The sequence below is a fragment of the Nyctereutes procyonoides genome, unplaced genomic scaffold (genome assembly GCF_905146905.1).
Source record: "Nyctereutes procyonoides isolate TBG_1078 unplaced genomic scaffold, NYPRO_anot_genome, whole genome shotgun sequence".
Lineage (NCBI taxonomy): Eukaryota > Metazoa > Chordata > Mammalia > Carnivora > Canidae > Nyctereutes > Nyctereutes procyonoides.
This window is the reverse complement of record NW_026575020.1, coordinates 4,540,480-4,562,701: the sequence shown is the minus strand read 5'-3', so window position 1 is coordinate 4,562,701 and position 22,222 is coordinate 4,540,480. Positions and strand designations below refer to the sequence as shown.

At 34.9% G+C, this 22,222-nt stretch overlaps 1 protein-coding gene across 1 annotated transcript in view; it reads right to left on the bottom strand.

Annotated features, from left to right (window-relative positions):
• The window catches only part of IKZF3 (IKAROS family zinc finger 3), a 90,718-nt gene that overhangs the window by 64,267 nt on the left and 4,229 nt on the right, over nucleotides 1-22,222 (bottom strand). The window lies entirely within an intron of this gene.

The window sequence follows — 22,222 nt, the reverse complement described above, 5'->3', positions numbered from 1 at the left end:
CTATTATGCAGGATGTCAGAACCCAAATGAGGCATGAAAAGCATTCTGTGCTGAGGAAGGGATGGTAGTGGCAATGGCTGATTGATTACATAAAGGAGAATTCATCAAATAAGTAAATATAACAAGAATAAGAGTCAGATTTTTCTGTCAAAAAAAGGGAGTTACAAATGCAAAAAAAAAAAAAAAAAAACAAAAACCTCCAAAAAACCCTGTGGTACTGTATTGGAAATGAAGGTACTGGCTTGCACATGTGATTTCTACTCTATATAAACAGATATAAAATACAGATGTAAATATGTATATATGTGTATGTATATATGTATGGATATGTATGGATATACATACATATAGTCCCTAGCCCTGTCCACTGAGAGTCCCTGGGAGCAGTGACACTACAACAACTTCTAGGATCCAGATATTAACTTCTACATATCATTTTACACTTAAAGAAACCAGGCTCCTTGGAGAAATGGCTGATTCCACAGTTGGGGCAGGAAAAAGTACAAGATGGGTCTGGAACATTCATGAAGCAAGAAAGTGTGCACAGAATGAAGAGTATATGTTAAAGGATATAGAAATTATCTTGAAGAGGTTTCCACTGCCAAATCTGAGACAGGGAAGTATCAAAATAATAATGATAGTATGGGATTATAACCCATTAAAAAAACAAATTCATGAGTCTATGTTGACATTAATAAGTAAATAAACTGAAAGTCAGATGATTATTGGAATATCTATAAAGTTTCAAAGTGCTTCTCTCAAAATACTTATCATTACAAACATGAAAAGAGCAGTACATAGTGAAGAACTTGGTAGACACCACTGTAACTGAACAAAGTGATCATCATTAGTAATGGGACAAATGAAAATTATGTGCCATCTGATAATAAAAAGAACACAGCATCACTTCTGTGATATTGCTGCCAAATAAGCATAATATGAATCTAACCATGAGAAAATGAATTCTAATTGAGGGATAGTTGACAAAATAACTGGCTTTGTAATCCTCAAAAGTGTCATGAGAGATTAAGGAACTTTAGAGAAACTGTTCCAGACTGAAGGAGAGTAAAGAGACTTGACAACTAAACACAATGTGTGATTCTGAGCTGACTCCTCCTGCAGTAGATAACACTGTAGAAACAACTGAGAAATCTGGATGGAGCCTGAGGATTAAATGGTAGTAATGTATCAAAGTTTATTTCCTGACTTGGACATTGTTTTGTGGTTATCTAGGAGAAATACCCTTTAGCACATTAAAGTATTCAAGGGTGATAAGGCATCATATTAGCAACTTAGTCTCAAAATTTCTGAAAAAAAATTTGTACTGTATGGCAACTTTTCTGTAAGTTTGATAGTGTTTTTAAAAAGCTAAATGTGAAACTTTTAACTGCACACTAAAGGGATTCTTAACAGGAAAAAAAGAAAACTAGCTCAAAGGTTTCACATAAACAACCTTCATGTGAAAATATCTTTTAGTTACTACAAAGCAAGATGGCTTTTGATTTGGTGACCTAAAGGAAAAAGGTCCCAGCCCCCTGAACCTTTTAAACCCTCTGACAATGACATTTAAATAGCTCTCAATATTCTTTCAAGCAACCTTTGTGTGTTGTAGAGAACACCAGAAACAATTTAGCACAGTTTCTAAGAGAAAAAGGAGATTCTGATACCTTAGTGTTCAGAACTTAAAGGAGACACTACAACCATCTATGATCAGGCTACATGGAGGAGCTCCTAAAATATATATATAAAACACAAGACAGAAGAGATTGAAATACATTTTTTCCACCTAAACTTAAAGGTCCTCGTAAAAACATGAAACCCAGTAGTGGACAGAGAGTGAAGGAATTTCCGAGAGACCAGAAACCTGTTAAATATTTCTAAGTACAGTAAAAACTTTTCAGTTTTTAATGGATCATTTTGTAATTTCTTTAACTTCAGTCAAAAAAACCCTCAAAAATGTTCCATTTGATGGGGTCGTCTGGGGTCTTTTTAATATATTGGCAGACAATATAGCTTTAAATATTTTCCAAAAGAATGCTCTAGAAAGCTAAGAATGAAGGGTCCCTATATTGCTTTTGAAATAGTTTCCTATACTTATGTTTATACATAACTAGTGCTAATGATGGAAGAATTCCAAAGTGGGTTAATTTTAAGTATAAATCTCCTCTATTTTCTACATCCCTTCTGTTACTTGAATAGGTAAATCATACTCTTGCCTCAAGACCTTTGCATTTTCCTTTCCTTCTGACCAGAATGCTCTTTCCCCAGATCACCATGTGGCTCACTTCCTCTCTCATTCAGACGTGTGTTCAAAAGTCACCTTACCAAACAAGCTTTACCTAACTACCCCATATAAAACATCATATGGTGATGTGGGTAGGTGAAACAAGTGATGGGGATTAAAGAATACTCTTATCGTGATAAGCACTGAGCAATGTGTAGAATTGTTGAATCACTACACTGTACACCTGAAACTAATATAATACTATATGATAACTCAAGTGGAATTAAAATTAAAAACTTAACTAAAAATTTAAAAAAATTAAATGTCATCCTCCATTGTCACTTTCTTTTCTCTTACCCTGCTTTATTTCTCTTCATAAAATCTCTTCATTGTCACTACCTGACATATATACACATACATTTTTGGGGGTGGGAGGGCAGAGAGACAGGGAGAGAGAGAATCCCATGCAGGCTCCACACCCAGCACAGAGGCCAAGGAGGGCCTTGATGTTAAAATTCTGAGATAAGGACCTTAGCTGAAACCAAGAGTAAGACACATAATCGACTGAGCCACCCAGACAGCCCATTGTCTGTATTTTTTATTGATATTTTGCTGTATCTTCAGATCCCAAAATAGTGCTCACTCAAGATGGACACTCAAAAAATACTTATTGAATGAACACATGAATTTTTACATCGATCTAGATCAAGGTTCTGTGAAGTGTAAGTTACCACCTGTTTCTGTATGGCATGTGAAATAAGAATAGTTTTTACATTTTTTCCCCTCCTCTTCTCTGCTGGTTTTTACATTTTTTTAATACATAAAAAAATTAGAATACTGTTTTGTGTCACTTGAAAATATATGAAATTCAAATTTCAGTATCCAAAAATAAAGTGTTATTGGAATACAGCCAAACTTCTTCATTTATGTGTTGTCTATAGCTGCTTTTATATTCCAGTGGCAGAGTCAAACAGTTGTAACAGAGACTATATGATTTACAAAGCCTAAAACAGTCACTATCTGTCTGGTCCTTTACGTAAAAAATTTGCCAAGCCCTGCTCTAGATCTGTTACTAATACTAATACTGTATTGTCCAATACAGTAGCCACTAGCCATGTATGGCAATTTAACTTTCAATGTAAATTAATTAAAATTAAAAATTTAGTTTCTCAATCATACCTGCCACATTTCAAGTATGCAATAGAACATGTAGCTAGTGGTTACCTAATTGGCCAACACAGATAAGGAACATTTCTTTTTTTTTTTTTTTTTTAAGATTTATTTTTATTTATTTATTTATGATAGAGAGAGAGAGGCAGAGACACAGGCAGAGGGAGAAGCAGGCTCCATGCAAGGAGCCTGATGTAGGACTCGATTCCCGGATCCAGGATCACAGCCCCGGGCGGGAGGCAGGCGCTAAACTGCTGAGCCACCCAGGAATCCCGATAAGGAACATTTCTATCATCACAGAATGTTTTTTTGAACAGCACTGCTCTAGATTTTAGGATATCTTGCTGTTGCTGGGATACCACTGAAAAGTTATTTCTTTAAAACAAACATTAAAACTCTGGATCAGGAAAAAAGACGTAAATCAAACTACATATAAAAATTAAATATCAAAAAAAAAATTAAATATCAAGCAAAAGTTTAAAGGTATTATACCAGGAAACAACAATAACCATGTTCTACCAATATTTCCAAAATTCTAGCAATTGGAATTTCAAAAAAAGTTGTGGTTTCCAGTAATGCAGTAGTCAAAGATATATAGTATCTACACAGCACCTTTCATACCAATTGAAACATTAATGTGACCTTTTGGAGGGTAAGAAAACAAAAGCAAAACAAAAACAAAACACTGCATGATGCCAAACATCCAGATACAATATCTTTAAAATATGCTTAATGTATGTGTACAAATATATACTTAGCATCATACTACCATTAGGACTTTTTGGTATCATTAGATAAAACTATTCTTCTTATTTCATTTAAAAGCTAAAGTTATGGGCAGCCTGGGGGGCTCAGCAGTTTAGCGCCACATTCAGCCCAGGGTGTGATCCTGGAGACCTGGGATCGAGTCCCACATTGGGCTCCCTGCATGGAGCCTGCTTCTCCCTCTGTCTGTGTCTCTGCCTCTCTGTGTCTCTCATGAATAAATAAATAAAATCTTTTTAAAAAGCTAAAATTATAATCTAGCAGAAAACCCTAGCACACACTCTTTTCCTATCATTTGTCTTCTTGCCCTTCCCACAACTAAATAGCCATCTCCTGATATGTTTTAAGTAAATTATTAGTGTTTTCTATTGACACCTTACATCTTAAGTAACAAATCTTATAAAAGGTATAACTATTTATTACTGAGATAGCTGACAATGTATTGGACTGGAAAAATTAAAGATTATTTCTTCTGTAGCTTTCCAAGTACTCCAGAATTTCAAAGCTTTACTAGCAATCTCAAATTGTTTTCTACCAGTATTGAAAACAAGTCTTCATTATATGCTTACTGAGAGATGACAATTTCAAATTTGTTTTTACTCCTTCAGATTCTCTTTTCACTGACAAAGATGCCTTTTAAAACAATTTCACTAGAGTTTTTTATTAAGATACTGATATTTTTCTCAGAAATTCTAGCATTTTATACACTGCTAAATGAAAGGGGGTAGATTACAAATAAAATTTAAACTTGGAAATGGCAGCAGTCTGATTGAGAGTTCATTAAGTTCATGGGTGAAGGTTTTAACCTCTTAGCTCTAAAATAAATGATCTATGAACAAAACCAAATATTTACATTAGCAGAAAATTTGCAACCATATTTTTAACTCAAATGATTATAAATTTGCCTTTATTTTAATACCATTAAGTAATTATCATTCATTTAAAAAATACCAGCTAACAAAATTCTGTTCATAGTTTCAGAAATCAGATTTCTAGCCTCTGTCTGTTTTCCTGGTAGAAAGTATAGGTGCTAAAGGAGAGCAAAATGTTAAATCTTAGAAAAAATCCTAGAGTGAGTTTGCCATCTGCCAGCGTCATTGGTGCCTGACAGCTGCCAGAAAGCTGTCTCTCAGTGTTGACACTCCTTTTTATCTTCATAATGGTAAACTGACTCTCCTATCTCCATGATTCTTTTTATTTTTTTTCCATGCTTCTTTTTAAAAAAATATTTTCTCTTACTTAAATTGTTCACTTTTACTTTTTCACTAAAACCTTTGGAAACTGAGTCACTGACTACAAAAATGTGTTCAACAATCCCAACAGCAACAGTACTTACTATATATGTGAAAGCAGAAGCGTGAGCTACTATTTCTGAAAGATCTTTCACCAGTTCTCTTAATACTACCATGTATAATCATTCCTGGAATCTTATCACCACAAGAATAACATACTGTGTAATGTATAGTATAATGTATAATGAAAAATGACCTCTATAACCAATGAAATTAGAATATCAGAATTGGAGTGGATATTTTAGCTATCTTATCTTTCTTTCCCCTGAATTTCCCCCAATATTCCCGAACTTGGGTTGCATAGCCTCTGCTTAGGCACTTCCAATAATACAGAATGTTATTCTTTTCCATTTCAGAAAAACTCTAGTGGTTAAAAAAGTTCCTCCTTAAAATAGCTGAACTCAAACTTCTTAATGTTTTGATTTCAGGTCCTAGTTCAGCTCTCTGGAAACGTGTAGGATAAGTTCTAATTCAGATGCTACCACTCAGTTCATAGCCATGATGAGAGCTTTCTTCTGAACCTGTTTTATTTGCTTGTGGCTCTCCAAAAATGTGACATCAAGCACTTAGTCCAGTAATGCAAATGACATTTCATATTATCTCATAGCATTTCTGCAAGATAAACAGGTACAGTGGCATATATTATTTTCCCGATTATACAGACAAAATTCATGACACAAAGAAAGACAAAAAATACAAAGTCATGTAATTGTTTTAAGGGTACAACATCAGAGACACATTAAGAAGAGAAGCAGGATTCATGCCTTGAATTACACCTTTGTTTCAAAGAATTTAATGTTTTAAAGTGCTCTTCTATATAGATTATAAATTTTAGAGGAAGGTCAGAACTAAAAAGGATTCAGATCCAATTATTTCAAACACTTCAGTTGACTATGATTAGGGGAAAGGAAGATATAAAATGAGAGTAATTCCTCTAACCATGAAATACTTCCTTCCTTTCTACCTTGGACTAAAGTAAAGATTAAGAAATATTAATATTACTTCTCTAGGGATGCCAGATCAAATACAGCCCATGTCACCACTCCAGTTTTTCCTACCTTATTCTTTCTAAATAAAATATCCTATTTTCCCCCCTAGATTAAATATCTAATGAGGAAATTATAGACTGTTGGGCACAGGTCTAAAACAACAAATGCAACATATAGTGTTATTTTCTTTGAAAGATCAATTATTCTAAAATTGTAGAAAAATAATTTTTTTAAAGATTGTATTTATTCATGAAAGACCCACAGAGAGAGAGAGAGAGAGAGAGAGAGAGAGAGAGAGAGAGAGAGGCAGAGACACAGGCAGAGGGAGAAGCAGGCTCCATGCAAGGAACCCGATGCGGGACTCAATCCTGAGACTCCAGGACCATACCCTGGGCCAAAGGCAGTAGCTCAACCACTGAGCCACCCAGGGATCCCTCAAAATAAATATTTTTATTGTACCATGGATATCATGCCACCAAATGAACATCTGGAGAGAAAAGGAAGAATGGGCATTTCATGTTATTGCTACTTCAAAAATATGTGCTAAGTGCCTGAATCCAACATGTTCCAACTAAGATTTTCATTTTATAAATGTAAAATATCTAGTTTCTGATATAAAATAACTGGGGTCAAAAACAGAACCATTATTTTGAAGTGGGTAATAAACCTAAATGTGGCGGTGCCTGAGTGGCTCAGTCTGTTAAATGTCTGCTTTCAGTTCAGGTCATGATCCCAGGGTTCTAGGATGGAGCCCCACAGTCCTGCATCGCACTCCCTGTTCAATGGGGAACCTGCTTCTCCCTCCCCCGCCCTCACCTCATGCTCTCTCGCTCTCTCGCTCTCTCTCTGTCAAATAAATTAATTAAAATTTTAAAAACTTAAATGTGAAAGTTAAAATAATTAAATTTCTGGAGGAGGTTATTTTTATGGCTTTAGAGTAGGCAAAGTTTTCTTAAATAGGGCATAAGAGGCACTTAATCCCAAAAGAAAAAAATTGATATATTTGTCTTAACTAAAGTTAAGAATCCTATTTATCAAATAGATGAAGAAAACAAGCAATTTACAAACTGGGAGAAAAAATTTGCAATACACATCTGACAAAGTACATGTTTCTTTTTTTTTTTTTAAGATTTTATTTATTTATTCATGAGTGACACCACAGAGAGAGGCAGAGGCATAGGCAGAGGGACAAACTCCCTGTGGAGAGCCTGATGTGGGACTCGATCCCAGGACCTCGAGATCACAACCTGAGTCAAAGGCAGATGCTCAACCACTGAGCCACCCAGGCATCCCAAAGTACATATTTCTAAAATATTTTTAAAATGTCTATAAAATCAACAAGAAAAAATACAAACAACCCAACTTAAAAAAAAAGTAAAGAAGACTTACAGAACTTCAGGAAAGAGGATATCCAAATGGTCAATAAACAAAGGAAAAGGTATTCAACATCATTATTCATCAGGAAAATGCAAATTAAAACCACAACGAAATATCCACACACCTGTCAGAATGGCTAAAATTTTAAAAACCGAAGACAATAACAAAGTGTTGACAAGATGTCAACTGGAACTCTCCAACATTGCTAGTGGGGTGGTAAACTGGTCCAACCACTTTGGAAACTATCTGGCAGTATATATCAAAGCTAAATATACACCTAACCTATGACCCAGAAATGCTAGCCCTACATCTATATCCAAGAGAAATGAATGAATGTATGTCTACTAAAAGACATGAATATGAATGTTCATAATACAAACACTGGAAACAATCAAATGTCCATCAACAGTAGAATGAGTATACAAATTGCAGGATATTCAAATCTTTTAATAAAAAAATAAACTACTAACAAATGTAACAATGTGGGTAAATCTCAAAAGCATGTTGAGGGAAAGAAGCCAGACACCATGGGATCCCTGGGTGGCGCAGCGGTTTGGTGCCTGCCTTTGGCCCAGGGCGCGATCCTGGAGACCCGGGATCGAATCCCACGTCAGGCTCCCGGTGCATGGAGCCTGCTTCTCCCTCTGCCTATGTCTCTGCCTCTCTCTCTCTCTCTCTCTCTCTCTCTCTCTCTCTCTGTGTGTGACTATCATAAATAAATAAATATTAAAAAAAAAGAAGCCAGACACCAAAAAACTACATATTGTATGATTTCATTTATATAGAACTCAAGAACAGGGAAACTGATCTATGATGATAGAAGTCTGAATAACGTTTAACTCAGGGCAAAGGGGGCATACCAATTATAAATGTGCATGAGGGGTATGCCTGGGTGGCTCAGCAGTTGAGCGTCTCCCTTTGGCTCAGGGCGTGATCCCCGAGTCCCAGGAGTCCCAGGATCGACTCCCACATCGGGCTCCCTGCATGGAGCCTGCTTCTCCCTCTGCCTGTGTCTCTGCCTCTCTCTCTCTCTCTCTCTCTCTCTCTCTCTCTCTCATGAATAAATAATAAAGCCTTTTAAAAAAATAAAGTAAAATAAATGTGCATGAGGGAACCTTGTGGGGTGATGCAAATGTTCCATATCTTGATCAGAAAGATGTGTATATAAGGTAAAAATTAATCAAGCTATATAACTTAAGATATGTGTACTGCATAAGTTATTCCTTAATTTCAAAAAAATCTGTTGAATACTCAAATATATTCAAATATCTAAAATCATAAACCTTAGAAACGCCATTATATCCCTATCTTCCCACTTTTGAGAAAAGTGCATTTCAAGGTTTTCTCATGATTCTTTGTAGAAGAGTACAGATTATATCTATACCAATCATCTACTAAATGGGCAGTATATATCTTAAAAATTCTCACAGTGAAGAAATGTATTTACATGGCATATGTCAAGTAGATATGAAGATATTTTCAGTGATAATACTCTGAGAACTTCTCTGAGAATTGAGATTTCAAGATGTTTCAATTTTGTTCCTGGAGATTTTTTAGTTTTAGTTTTTTTTTTTAAGATTTTATTTATTTATTCATGAGAGATACAGAGAGAGAGGCAGAGACATAGGCAGAAGGAGAAAGAAGCAGGCTCCATGCAGGGAGCCCTCTGTGGGACTTGATCCAGGGACTTTGGGATCAGGCCCTGAGCCAAAGGCAGATGCTCAACTGCTGAGCCACCCAGGTGTCCCAGTTTTTTTTTTTTTTAAATAAAGTTAGGCTACAGATAGTGTAAGTGTCTTTGCCTTTGGAAAACAAAAACAAAATAAATCTCTTGATCCATATTTCTCTCCGCCAACAGCCCCACTTATTTCTCTGCTTCTCTCCTAGCTAAACTTCTGGGGAAAATGATCTGTATCCACATTTCTACTTCCTCTATTCCCATCCCTCCTTTAACCACTTCAATTTGGTATCCATTCCCACCACTCCACAGAAACCACTTTTGTTAAGGTCAATAGCAAGTTTTATGTTGCCAAAACCTACTCATATTTTTCTCCTCACTTTACTTGATTTTTCAGCAACATTCAACTGACCACCTACTTCTTCATGAAACAGTCCTATTTCTTGAATTCCATTATACCATAGTCTGTGGGCTTTCTTCCTATCTTGCTGGCTGCTCCTCTTTTGCTGGCTCTTCCTCCTCTAGCTGACCACCTAAATTAGATGTTTCTCAGGGTTCAATCCTGAGTCCCCTTCTTATGCTACCTCCTCTCTTTAGGTGATCCCATCCATTCTCAGGGCATTAAATATCATCTATGTGCTGAAAATGACCAAATTTCTATCTCTAACCAAACCTCTTATTTAGAGGAGAGGTTCACCAACCATGTCCCTGATCATTAATCTCCATATTAGCACTGTTTTTATTTCCTTCATAGCACTTAACATAATTTTAATTTGTTACTTACTTGGTTTCTTTTTTTTTCTTTCTTTCTTTTTTTTTTTTTTTGGTGTGAGGGAGTCTTTCTTACCTGACTGTAAATTCAATGGCAGCAAAAGCACTGCCTATTTTGTTTACCACTATATTGCCAATATTTTGCATACATGGCACATACTAGGCATCAATACATATTTTTTAAATGAATAATGAAGATTTCTGATTTTTGGGTTAGGTTGTGTTATAAATGTAACAAGACAATTGAAAAATAAATATTATAAAGCTTTTTGTTATTCAACTATCTTTTAAAATCAGTATCTAAATAAAAAATATATTCTAGGAAAGCCTGGGTGGCTCAGCGGTTGAGTGCCTGCCTTCGGCTGGGGTCGTGATCCTGGAGTCCTGGGATTGAGTCCCACATCGAGCTCCCTGTATGGAGCCTGCTTTTCCCACTGCCTATGTCTCTGCCTCTCTCTCTCTCTGTGAGGCAGAGAACAAATAAAGTAAAATAAATGAATAAATAAGTAAATAAATAAGTAAAATGAAAGATAAGTAAAATATTTTAATTATATATATTCTAAATACACATATAAAGATGATCCAACACTACTAATCGAACATGTGCTATGAGAGTGAGGATAAGCTGCACTGATACTTTTCAAACTGTGGGCAATGCTTATAAGACTTTAATGTGCACAAGAATTCCCTAGGAACCTTGTTAAAATGCAGATTCTAATTCAGCATGTCTGGCCCAAAATTCTGCATTTGTAACATTTGCCAGATGTTGCTGATGCTGCTGGTCCACAGACTAATTTTAAATTAGTATAGGGTCTAAAGGGTCTAATTTTAAATTAGCAAGGGTCTAAAGGATCCTTGTAAATTATTTATGAACTAAAACAAACATTTGCTGGGCCTCAACTTTGTGTCTAGTACTTTGCAAAGTGATTTTCATACACATTATCTTATTTAGGCTGTAGCTGTTCTCTTGTAGTACAGTAAACTCAGAGACATTTTCAACCTTACCAAGGCCAAGTGTCCCCTTTTAATTTTTTTTATTTTACTTATTTTATTTATTTTTTGCACCTTGTCATTATATTTATTCATGTTACAAAGGAAACAACACATCTAGCAAGTGTACAGCAATGCTCCATCTAACAGAGCTTCTGAGATTTACAGCCAGACTCATGTGCCATCTGATATGTACTCCAAGTAAAGCTGGTTAATGATGACCATGAGCAGGTGCAGCACTCCTGATTTTATAAATGATGAAGCCCATCAACTCCATTCATACCCAAATCTCCTGGTAAACTTGAGTAGAGTAGGGCTTTATGAGGACCCAAACTTTTTATTTATTTATTTATTTATTTATTTATTTATTTATTTATTTATTTATGATAGTCACAGAGAGAGAGAGAGAGAGGCAGAGACATAGGCAGAGGGAGAAGCAGGCTCCATGCACCGGGAGCCCGATGTGGGATTCGATCCCGGGTCTCCAGGATTGCGCCCTGGGCCAAAGGCAGGCGCCAAACCGCTGCGCCACCCAGGGATCCCAGAACCCAAACTTTTTAAACAAGGCTTTGAAGCATCTCTGCGCAAGACAGCCAGCTCAGGCCACCCCAACTCACATTTAACGATCTGGAAAGAAGCATCCCCCTTTTAGAAAAATATGTTATAATACCTCTTTTATCATCAGAATTAAATATAGACTATCCATACATGTAAGCTTTTTTCTTCTTTTAAAGACTGATTTATTTACTTGAGAGAGAAAGAGAGAGAGAGAACGAGTGGGAAGGGCAAAGGCGGAGAGAGAGAGAGAGAATACCAAACAGACTCTGCCCTGAGTACAGAGCCCAATGCAGGGCTTGATCCCAGGATCCTGAGATCATGACCTGAGCCAACACCAAGAGTTGGAGGCTCAACCAACTCTGTCACCCAGGCACTCCTGCAAGCTTTTAATAAAGCCACATCTGTCATATAAAGGTGAAAATGATAATAAAATAATTTGTATCTCAATAAGTATACTAGCACAATTATTCTAAAAAACATAATAATAAGGTAGTCAGATGTATTTGTAGAATCACCATGAATGCAAGAGCTAAAAATATAGAACGATGCAGGTTGCATCAATAATGCCAAAAGAGCTTAGCTCTGAACAGAACAAAGAATCATTACCTCCTCATTTATACAGTAGTTGCATTCTTAGACAATTTAGATTGTATTGAAACCATGCAAAAATACTTCAAGTTTATAAATAAAATGGAGTTGGGTTCTGGCAGTTATTGGACATAAAATGTCACTGATTTTCAGAATAACAGAAAAATTCCAACGTGGAACGAAGAATGGCTTCCTAAAAGGGATGGCATTTGCAATAGAATATGGCAAATGAATAAAGATTTCAATGGGATTGTAGTACTAACACTGTTGGGAAGTCAGAAGTTGGTTTGGGTTGGAGAGACGAATTCATTTTTGGACTTGCTCGGTTTGAACAGCATTAGAAAATGGGAAGTTAGGAAAAGTAATGCAGGTTCAGGGAACACTAAGCAATCAGAATAACATTAGAGGACAGAGGATATCACTGGCAAAGGTATACTGAAGATACATTGCAGATTATCTTAAATGCCCTACTAAGAAATTCTTAAAATGGTTTTTCAGTAGAGGAATAACTTGATAATATTTTAGGAAGATCATTCTGGCAGCAATTCTTAAAATGGACTGAAGAAAGTAAGTCTAGATACAGGGTTACCAATAGAAAAGAACATGTAACAGTCTGAATCTATAGTTTTCAAAATGTGTTCTATGGAATTCCAGGGTTCCTGAGGGCTGCCACATGTGCCAATCTGTGTCAGAAGGAAAGGGCCAACAGTTAGGCAAGCCTAGCAGTAGTCTGTTGCTCTCTCCCTCCTCTCAACTGGAACATCACACTTGCATCTACCCCACATAAGATTTTTGTATAAAAGGGTATTCTGTTAATAAAAACAAATTTTTGTCTTTTTGTATGTGTCTCAACAAAATTCTTATTGAACTGTGAGATGGACCATGGACTACCTCAAGGAGTCTTCATATAATATCAGTGTCATTGTATAACAAGATCCATAAGAATTACATTCATTCTTACTATCAACTTTTTAAGTCATTATTTGTCCCATTATAGAGAGTATGTCTCCATCCCTAAATTAGGTTATGTGTAAAAATTCCCTAGGTTTGCTTAAGTTTGGAGCAAATAGGACCATATTAAGTCACTGATGTTTGCAATGGAAAACTGTGGAGTCCTTTGAGAATCTCCAATTTTATAAATAAAATAAGAGATTATTTATTTATTTATTTATTTATTTATTTATCTCTCTCTCTCTCTCTCCCTCTCTCTCTCTCTCTCTCTCTCTCACACACACACACACAGAAACAGAGACATAGGCTGCAGGAGAAGCAGGCTCCCTGCAGGGATCTCGATGTGGGAACTCGATCCTGGACCCCTGGATCACACCCTGAGCCAATGACAGAGTCATTCAACCACTGAGTCATCCCAGGCATCCCTCCAAATTCCTTTTATTAACGTGTGCATGGATGCCCTTGGCTAGGCTAATATAAAAACTATATATTTGTGTACTTTGGTTTCTCAGTGCTACTAATTCAAATTTGAGGTAGGACTTCTATATACATTATCCTATTTAAATCTTTACAAGAACCATAACATTTAGAAATTTCCATGTATTATTGTATTCCTTAGGGTCACTCGTAAAGAGTCAAAACAGCTGGTTACATTCATAAATGCCAAGGGCCTATCTTATACTGAAGTATTGTTTACCAAACAAGTTCACAGTCTTATTTCTAGAATGCATGATAAATGTTAAAATGGTGACTCATCCTAATTCTTTTACTGATTAATTCTGGGGAATTTTGTCTTTATAGTCGCAAGAAGTGTATTGGTCAGGGTGGTCCATAAAGTCTTTTGTCTTACTGAAATGATTCTTAAACCAAAAGAAGTCAAGAATCAGTGGTTTAGAGGATCCCTGGGTGGCGCAGCGATTTAGTGCCTGCCTTTGGCCCAGGGCGCGATCCTGGAGACCCGGGATCGAGTCCCACGTCGGACTCCCGGTGAATGGAGCCTGCTTCTCCCTCTGCCTGTGTCTCTGCCTCTCTCTCTCTCTCTCTCTCTCTCTCTCTCTCTCTGTGACTATCATAAATTAAAAAAAAAAGAATCAGTGGTTTATACCAGTTATGAATAATCTCTCTCACCTTGTCCCCTTAAATCCACTGGCACACAACTGCTTTAGACAAATATTTCTTGTAGGCCAATGGGCCAGCTATTTCCCAAGGTTTTAATGGTACAGCATAACATCTATGGTATCAAAATAAAGTTAGGAAGCTTAGTCTTAAAAAAGGAAGTTGTAGAGCCAAAGGGAACAGGGATTAATTTCTAATAGTCATAATTGCTACGGAACTTGCTGAATCTTAGACAATACTGGCTTCCAGAGACAACTTGGTTAGAAATGCATCTTCTTGTATTCCATTAGTTTTAAAATATTTTTTTGAAGAAGCACTTCATTTTTCAAATGAAATCTTACATAGATTGCCATACATAAAACAGATAAAAAGGTATCTTAGTAGTATACAATACAGTAAGTTCAAATACATAATTACTGATGAAAGATCAAACAATGAGGACAGTAAGCCTGTTTTAATAAACAAAAACTAAAAATCTATAGATTCAGATGAAACTTACAGCTTTACATCAGCTTCAAACAAATACATTATTTCTGTATTTTGTCTTATTTGTCAATATGAAAAGAAATGACTATATATATATATATATATATATATATATATATATATAAACTGTTACCACTTGCAAGTGTTTCACCTTTTCAGAATAATTTTTTTTAAGATTTTTTAAAAATTTATTCATCAGAGACACAGAGAGAGGCAGAGACACAGGCAGAGGGAGGAGAAGCAGGCTCCATGCAGGGAGCCCCAGGTAGGACTCGATCCCAGGACTTGGGGATCACACCCTGAGCTGAAGGCAAACGCTCAACTGTTGAGCCACCCAGGCATCCCTTTAGAATAGTTTTTAATTTATTCCCTGAAATTTGGAAGAAGATTGTAAGTAATCTTTGTTTCAAAGCTGAATCACTAAAAATATCTAACAAATCTTCACATTCTTTAATTCTAAACACAAAAATCAGACGAGTAACCAAAACTTACAATAAGTACTCTAAAAATTTATAATATATAATCATGAGGTACCATGCTGCACGTTCTTGTTACTGAGCAGTTCATTACTACACTGTGGCAAAAGCATGTTCCAAGCACCTTAGCTTGATCCTTTATGAGCACTTAGTTAAATGGAGGAAATAGAAGAGTTAATGATGTTCTTACTTAAATAATTTTACATGAGCAAAACATGCATGGGGAAAAAAATACGAGTACAGAACCACAATCTTACTTGTCACATTTATAAAATGTTAGTATTTCAAAGAGTTTCAAAGAGTTAAAAAAGTTTTATTTTGAGGTCAGAGTATGAATTTATACATTGAATAATCCTCAATGCACCAAAACTTGGTAAATGATACTCAAAAAAGTCAAATGAAATTTAAATCAAGTTAGCCTCTGATGCACATCTGTGGTACAATCTACATGTATGCAAACATAAAATCAACTATTAATGAATATTAGTGAGTGAATTCCTAATTACAGAGATAAAGGCAAATTATAGCAAAAATGATTAATTGTTAAATATAAAAATTATTTCAGTTTTATATATAAGACTTTTATATAAAAGTCTTTCAGTTTTAAGACTGGACCTATGATATATCAACTATGATGTAACTCCACATCTATAAAAAGGCTTGTGAGCATGATTTTTTTTCATATACACAGACTCTACATGACTATTACAGGAAACTATTCTGATATGCCAAATATTCTGATAAATTGATAGTCTTTCAAATAGATATTACTCTGCAAGTGAACTGATAGTGCTGTGAACTAGAACTCTAAGTGAAGTATGTTGTCAATTTTAAAAACCAAAACATTTGTTATAAAGAAATGGTTTCTCGTGGAAAGTGTAGTCCTTCCCTGAAATAAAGAATGTAGCAAAAATATTAAACAAATCCAAAAGTTAGAAGGCACTATATTATTTTGCTCGAGTAGAGCCAATATTGGATTAGAAAAAGATGGTAGTATTCATATTGTTGGAGTTGGCCAACACCCCAAACTCTTCTACCAAACCTTTAACGGCACCTCTGACAAATTAACTAGCAAAATTAACCATTTTCTTTTTTATTTTATTTTATTTATTTATTCATGAGAGACACAGAGACATAGGCAAAGGGAGAGGCAGCCCCCAAGAGGAAGCCTGATGTGGGATTCAATCCCAGAACTCTGGGATCACAACCTGAGGGCAGATGCTCAACCACTGAGCCACCCAGGTACCCCAAATTAACTAGTTTCAATGTCACTATTACCTTACTCTTTACCCTTAAAGCTGAACAAACAAAAAAAAAATAAAATAAAATGACCAAATACACAAGAAACTCCTTCATTAATTTATTCAATTAATATGACTGTAGTTTTACTATGTGCTGATGATAAAAAGATGCCTACATTTTGTAACCTAACAGTCTAGAAGGGGCTACAGGTATATTAACTAAAATAAGCAAGAAAGCAGAGCCCAGCTGTCCATCAACAAATGATTGGATAAAGATGTGGTATATATATATATATATACGCTGGACTCAGCCATCAAGAAAAAAAAAGAAATCTTGCCATTTGCAACGACATGGTTGGAACTAGAGGATATTATGTTACGTGAAATAAATCAATCAGAGAAAGATAATTATCATATGATCTCACTCATATGGAATTTAAGAAAGAAAACAGGCTAACAGATATTATATAAGACTGATGAATCACTGACCTCTACCTCTGAAACCAATAACACATTATATGTTAATTAATTGAATTTAAATAAAATTTACAAAATAAGCAAGAAATCTAGTTACCTTTAGATTATTAAGAGCTACAAGTAGAAAATATAGTTTTGTATTGTTTCAGTGGTGATCTTATTGAAATATTTTCAATTTCTCTTATTTTAAAAAAGTTACCTGTATAAACCCACAGATAATCTGATGTGCCAAAAAATTTCATCTCTAAGAAGATATATTAACAAATATAATTTTGGGTACATTGCCAATTCTTTCGACATAAAAAGTCAGGAGGTAAGCTGGTTTTGAATTTTTGACAATGAGTAAAGAGTATTGTTCCATAAATGCATTTTATTCTGTTTCATATCCATTATTAAACACCTAATTTTTTATATCTCCTAAGTGGAACACATATCCAATATAATACGGGATAAACTCCATATTACTTTGATTTACTCTATACCACTTTGGACTCTAAGAACTTTAATTTTGGATGCAGAAAGCAGATCTCAATTAAGGCTGAAAAAATACCCCATTCAAAATCACTGGGGACTAAAGCGTTTTGATAATTATATAGTAATAATAACTAATAGTTATGCATAGGTAATATCTCAAATAATCTACATATAATAGAAATATAATTGGTTTCATTATTTTATCTTTTTTTAGTGATTAAAAGACCTTAGGGTCATCCTTATGTTTTTAATTATTATAAATATACCAGTTAATAAAGAGTTGTATTTTTAAAAGGCTAGATAGCAGAGTGATCTCTATGTCCTTGTGATGTTTAGGGTCTCTTTTCACAATAATTAATGAATCCTTAGCATTTAAAAATCATTTATTGAGCACCTACTACAGGCAGGTTTCTGTATTAATCTCTCAGCTCTTCCCATACAGCTTGAGTCAGGAGCCAATTAACATTGGATGTCTGATAAAAGATCTATGAATAATCTTTTAGGGGGACACCTGAGTAACTCAGTGGTTGAGCATCTGCCTTTGGCTCAGGGCGTGATCCCAGAGTCCCGGGATCAAGTCCCACATTGGGCTCCCTGCATGAAGCCTGCTTCTCCTCCCTCTGCCTATGTCTCTGTGTCTCTCTTGAATAAATAAATAAAATATTTAGGGAAAAAAAAAGAATAATCATTTAGTCCTACATAAGGAGTATATATAGTTAATATAATGAGAACTTTATAATAACGTATTAAAAAGGTATCAGTGGAAAGTTGTATGCTAATTTTATGGCATCATCTATATCTTACTGATTGAGAAAGCAAATTTCTGCTCATATTTGATCCATATTTTAATGAACTAATATGTGATCCTAAAATCTGCTGATATAAATTTAATAGGAATTATTTGACTTTAGGGATAGTTTAGCAAAAAAAAAAACAATTACACTTTTGTTTTCTTGGCTTTCTTTTTCTGTTATACCATTTAACTAAGTACTTTTAAAATTTTCTGAGTTCTATCAAAGAATTGCTAGCACCAGTTTCCTACTCATAAAAATTAATTAAATAAAAGGCACAATAATAAACATAAGAAAAATTGTTTTTCAGCACTATTTTCTTAATTGAATGTAGCAAACTCTAAGGGTCTTTTATGAGAACGAGGAATTATTCCTGGCACTGAGCACACAAAAATAACACAGATTCTCTGCCCTCTAGAAGCTTAAAGACCAGTGTGAGAATAAACATTTAAATCAATAAATAATTTCAATACAATTGGTAGAAATATGCACATAAAGGAAAGACTCTTAGCCTTTAGGTGGAGGGAGGTGAGGGACCAGTAAGGTGACCACCAGAAGTCATGAGAGAAGTTCATCAGAAGGTCTGCAGAGCCTTCAGGGTGATGATGCTCTGAGCAGACTTCTTGGATGAATAGGCTTAACCATGTAAAGAATGGAAAAATTTAGTGAAGACATGGAAGTGTGAAATAGCATGTTGGATCATAGGAAGCACAAACAGGAATTTCCTAAATTATGTTCTATCAAGATCCTGTGGTCCTTCTGTAGCTTTTGTTCCTTTGAACTTTACCATTTCATCCCTTATGCTCATAATGGAGGGCTATAAACTCCACCATCTGAGTCTATATCTCTGTAAAATTCAACCATCCAAAGCATAGAAAGGAATTTAGAAATGAAAAATGGCTTCCACAAAAGCCATGTGGTAAGAAGCAGAAGCTGACATCAAGAAGGAGACAAAATTTGTTTAATAACCCTGGAATATTTAGCGTAGGGGCATTCAGCTCTGTAAAGTTAAAAACCCCTGTGAGAATATATTATAGAATAATAACACATTACCAGATGGTCAGAATTGTGACCCAGGGTCACCAAGATAAAGTTATCTCTTGTGTATCTTGTTTATAAGACAGAGGGTTGTGTAATAAATACAATTTGAAAGATCTCTAGCCAATATTGTTTAAATAGAAAGGTTTTATAATAAATAAGAAACATGTCAATACCTATGAAATTCATATTTGTGAACCACCTCATTTCTCAACCATAACAGATAGAAGAAATACTGTTATTACAACACAAATAACAAAATTTAGCAACATCAAGAGTCTTTGGATAGAAAATATTTAGGATCACAGATTGTGAGAAAAGAAAAAAGTTATAGCTTCTGATTTATTATATGTATCAACTTTTCATTTTTACATGACACAATTTCAATTTCAAAAGCTTATTTCATCTGACATCTTCACACATGGAAAGTCTCAATAAATGTCTGTTGAAGAATAAACTTAAAAAAGATTTTATATGCTGTCGGAATGCCTAACTAAACAGCCTCACATTTAACAATAAACTGTAGCATGTTAATTTGACCACCATATTAAGGCAGAAAATAAAGGTATTCCATAAAATATTCTACTTTCTTATACTGCCAAGAAATGAGAGGTACACACTATTGGTCAAATCTCTGTATATTGAGGCCAAAATGTCAAGATAATATAAATATATTTTAAATATTAAACACACAGGTCAGATGAGTCAATCTCAGGTGGCTATAATGAACTAGATATTTTACTACTTCAACTACTCTGTCCTCAAGGACCTGGTGTTAGAACAGCCAAATTCACATCATTAACCTTTTATTTTTTTAATTTAATTTTTTCATTTAAGTGTTGAAGTTTTTGCATTAACTATCCTATATACCATCCATCTCTATGGACCTATAAATTTAATCTAGACATCTAAAATCAAACTGATCACTGCCTATATTCTATATTCCATTTCTTTCCATTTATAGTTTGAACATTCTAAATCAAATTCTCTACAAGTTTTCATTCCTTTCTTTGATTCAGAGAGTCTTTATTCAGGCTTATCTAAAAGTCTTTGTTAGGGGCATTATTATCCCAAATTATGCTATTTAGTTAATAATTTATTTCACATTAAATAAATGAATTTAGGAGTATTAATATTTACAGGGAAAACTCTAGCTTCCACAGATTTACACTATTCTGTATGTTAGTCTGGAGAAGTGAAATGATTAATAATAAGAAAAAATAGGGATCCCTGGGTGGCGCAGCGGTTTAGCGCCTGCCTTTGACCCAGGGTGTGATCCTGGAGTCCTGGGATCGAGTCCCACATTGGGCTCCCTGCATGGAGTCTGCTTCTCCCTCTGCCTGTGTCTCTGCCTCTTCTCTGTGTCTCTCATGAATAAATAAATAAAAATCTTTAAAAAAAAAAGAAAAAATAGTGTTGGATATTAATTTATAACCACAAAAACAAATTCAGTAACTTATAATAATCAAAGCATGAGTTTTTTAAATTATTTTTTCATAGTGTACAGTGACCTAATTTTCCTGTTCTTGGCCAACAAAACCTTTACATGTTAACAATTACACTTCATAAACTTCATTTTTAAATATTCACAATGTCAATTTTAAGAGCTATTTTTAAGCCCCAATAATTAAAAAATTTAAAAGCATAGTTTTCCATAAAAGAAAACACCTGAGGGATTATTCATAATGGCCATTTTAAAGTTTCCATATCCATACTAAATACATACTGTTCATTGACTTGTTTGGCATTCTATCTAAAAAGAAAAAATTTATATGGGCCACGGCAGTTAGAAAGATTGTAAGCACACCCATGTACAAACTGAGGATCCAGGATCACAAAATTGCACTCAATTATATTGCGGGGGGGTGTCTACCACCTGTATCTTGTGTTCCAGAATATTTAATAAAATTTAAATGACTTCATATACTCCAGACTTAAGAGTTGCCAAAGATCAAGGTTCATTGACAACAGAAGATCCTTTTATTTTTATGAAAAAAAAAATCCTATGCTATTCATAATATGTATCAAATTAACGTTTTCATTAGGTGTCAGTATCTCATTAATAGGTTTCTCACAAATTCTGATCTTCGAAATATCACCACCTTCCCCAATTTGAAATGCAGCTGCCATTTTCAAGGTTTTACAAACACTTGTTGAAAAGACCATTGAGAAGTTTACAACTGTAGTGTGAAATTTTAGTTTTCCTAAGTAAGTATCTACTGGAAAGTTTCTGAGAAGTTAGGATAGTTTCAAGACTTTAAAAAGTAATTCACATGAAACTTTTTAATTGAGCCTGATTTTTGCTTTGGGTAAAGAAGGATCATTAGAAGACAGAGTTCCAAGGGAACCACCAGTGCCAACCACTTAAAAAAATTTACCTTTCCCATATGACAGCATTTACTCTTACAAGAAAAAAAGAAAAACTTTCACATTTCATTCTAAATAAGTCACTCAGATTAGCATAATTCCAACGGACACTTGAGACCATGGATGAAAAAAGCATCCAAAAAGATCAGTGACTCCAACCTAGGTCTACTGCCATTTCAGGGATGCCCCTTAAGTACTCTTCCTCTGCATACTTCGAGTCGACCCCTCATGTCTGACAACCCCTAAGACACAAAATTGAGGAGAAGTTATCACTTTTCAAAGTTAGGTGGGGGCTGGGAGGGGGCAATATAAAGAGACGTATGAGAACCAACACGCTTTGCCTTCTGAAATTCCTCTTATTTACTCTTGACAAAAGAAATAAATAGAAGCAAAACTGAGATTC